Genomic DNA, 2,977 nt, shown 5'->3' with positions numbered 1-2,977 from the left:
TTGTCATAGGGACTGGCAGAGGCCCTTGAGTAACTTCTGAAAGTCAAGGGAAATGGTGGTCTTTCATCATTTGGGTGGCTTTAGATTTTCAAAAGCTATATAAAGAAGTAGAGCAGAGAAAACTGCATGGATAATTTTCCATAGAGGCAAACACCATTGCTTTTAGATACAATTTCCAGGCCTGATGTAAGGCCAGGTTGGATGGGGCTCTGAGCAACCTGTTCTAGCAGAAGGTGTCCCTGCCCATGGCAGGCAGTTGGAATGAAATGATCTTTAACGTCCCTTCCAACCCGAACCATTTTATGATTAATTAATCACTAAATTTAAGCATATGATTAAGTGAAACGATGGGTGAGACCTAGAAGCAGACCCTTACATCACACCTGCTGTTGCCCCTTTGCTTTCTGGCTGCCAATTTATTCTGATCCCCCCATACTTTGAAGTCAGCAATGACAGAGAGAGGGAAGTTGGAAGAAGAGATTTCCTTTCCTCCCTGGCTGCCTCCTGATAACAGCCATGGTCTTTGCTTTTCTCCTGTCTTTATTTTTTTTTTTGGTGGTGGTGGTGTGTTTTAGCTTTTTTGGTTTTTTTTCAACTCCCAGTTGTTATATGTTTCGGGTGTTTTGGTTTGGTTTTTGTTGGGGTTTTTTTATGTGCTTTTGCCTTCCAATCTGCTTGCTCAGTCAGCTGTCACTGGCTTTTGTCTGTCAGTTGGGCTGCCCCCCCCAGCCACACAAGCTGAACTGGCACTCGTGGCCGGATTGGACTGCCAGTCAGGTTATTGGGTTGAACTCGTTTCTCTAGCAGTGGCTGATGAGGAAAAGATGCAACGAGAGGCAGAAGTCAAAATTTTATTCACTTTCCTCCATCTTGGTATTTGCATTTTCTTGTCTTGAAAGAAACAGAAATCTGGTTTCAGTAGCAACATAAGGTCTCAGGCAGAGTTTTCTTCTTCCTGCCCATAAATGGGAGTTAAAGTTGATTTATATAGGACAGCAGCAGTCTGTCAAACTGGACCAAAGAGGATAAGATTAACATAAATGTCACTTACATTTTAAGTGATTTTTTTCTTGCTTTTGATTTATACTTCCTGAAAAAGACCCATCTTACACTGCCTTATTTGTAACAGTGAAATTTATACAGTTTTATCTTTCCTCCTCCTCCAAGAAAACAGTAGTTTTCAAGTGCCAGCTAAATACAGTTGTAGAAATGTGTTTGTAAGAACTTTGTTGTACATTGATGCATTTATAGTTATACCATAACTACAACCCAGATACACAAGTTAACACATATAAAGCAATGCAGGTGAAAGACATTGATAATTAATTCTGTAAAAGAGAAAATAGAGTAAATCTCCCCTCACATATTCTGCCTAATAATTTATATTAGTGATTATAAAAATAAATGACTCCATTAAAATAATTTAGAAATAACTATAATTCACCTTAGTTTTCTGAACTTCTGTGACTGTGAGTCAGTGGGAATTCAGGCAGGCTTGTGGCTTTCCTGTCCTCTGGGTTCCAGCTGGAATATGTTGGTGTTTCTGACAGGTTCTTTCCAAAGCAATGGCTGGTAATGGCATCACGATGTCCCAACATTCTCTACTGATTTTCTTTCTTGTTTTCAGGAAGCCTCTGCTCCATGGCTCTACAAAAGAAGCAATGAAATCCATTTGGTTCTTGGGACTATTGTCTCACATCGCCAGACTGAACTTCCAGCGAGGCATTCATCTATCTGTGGAATATGATCTTCATAACAAAACACACATTAATTCTTTTTGTCTGAGGCCAGGAATAGTGTCTCTCATAATCAGTGTTGTCTATGAGCATACTGATTCATTAATTCTTATCTCTTGTCAGTGTACTTACAGTGGTAAAAGTGAGATTAAATTTGGGCTCAGAAAATATTTCATTAATGCAGCTGCAATCGATGTCATAGCAATGGCAATAATAAGAAACACAAAAAACACATAGTGTTTTTATGCTATAAATACTGCATAAGTGCTTATTTAAAATAGAATTTCAGAGGCAGGAATATGAATTTAAAAGCACAAATCTTGTCTAACTGGATCTAGTTCAAAAATTGTTGGTAGTATTCCTTCTTATGAGGATTTTAGTCTCTGAAAAATGGGTTTGACCTAAATTAGAATATACAAATTTTATTTTTTTAACTGAAATCTTCCCAAACCAGTCTAGGTTGAAGAAAATATTTTTTCCAGTTATTTAGAGTAATGTAATTATATCTATTTACTATTTAAAATAAAAAGCTAGTATTAACTGAAATATGAAAATAAAAATTTTTTCATAAGAAAACCCCAAACTTTTTTCTATTCTGTGCATAGAAAACTGGGAATTCTCCTGCATTAAAAAAAAAAAAAAGTTGAAATCATGTTTTTGACTGGTTAAGTATTTGATTAAGTAACTTAGACAGCTTTTGTCTGAGCATTAATCAGATTAAGACAAGCTAAAATTTAAAGTTCTTGATTTATGGGACAGGAGACTAACTAAGATGTGTTCAGATGTATTTTTGAATTCTGAATTACTGGATGAATTCTTTGTGTCTGTGCTCTGCAGTAGATAGGCTTACAGTAATGGCTCTTCTGTCCTTAAAATTTATTGACCACATCATTTCATATAAAATCACTTGGTACTTTCTATGCTGAAATGCAAAAGAGAAGACTCCAGCTCCAAAACAAATACTTGAATAAATACCTGAAAGTGCTCAGAAGGTTTTTATTTATTCACAGAGGGAGCACTGGGCTATCAGGATTTCTAAGAAGATTCAGAAAATTGATGAAAGAAGCTAAATGCATTGAAAAAAATCTGGTACTGCAGATTTTCAGTGGCTTACCCGTCAGGATGAAACACCCAGGGGTAGCTTGGCTTCCTGGCACATGGTGGGCTTACACGCACCAAAGTCCATGTGTCTTAAACTTCCTGAGTAAATTGTCTCTCTACTCCTGCAGAGTCACTTTACT

At 36.9% G+C, this 2,977-nt stretch overlaps 1 long non-coding RNA gene across 2 annotated transcripts in view; it reads right to left on the bottom strand.

The window, feature by feature from the left end:
• Positions 1–837: 837 nt before the first annotated feature.
• Positions 838–2,977, bottom strand: part of LOC108445064 — a 37,672-nt gene continuing 35,532 nt past the window's right edge. For both annotated transcript variants that reach the window (XR_001859810.1, XR_001859809.1), the window contains 2 exons: positions 1,445–1,647; positions 838–1,011 (listed from right to left, as the gene is read on the bottom strand). This is a non-coding gene — a long non-coding RNA (uncharacterized LOC108445064). The remainder of the gene's footprint in view (positions 1,012–1,444; positions 1,648–2,977) is intronic.

Source organism: Corvus brachyrhynchos, unplaced genomic scaffold (assembly GCF_000691975.1).
Source record: "Corvus brachyrhynchos isolate BGI_N302 unplaced genomic scaffold, ASM69197v1 scaffold80, whole genome shotgun sequence".
NCBI lineage: Eukaryota > Metazoa > Chordata > Aves > Passeriformes > Corvidae > Corvus > Corvus brachyrhynchos.
The sequence above is the reverse complement of the archived record's forward strand: the minus strand, read 5'-3'. Positions and strand labels throughout refer to the sequence as shown.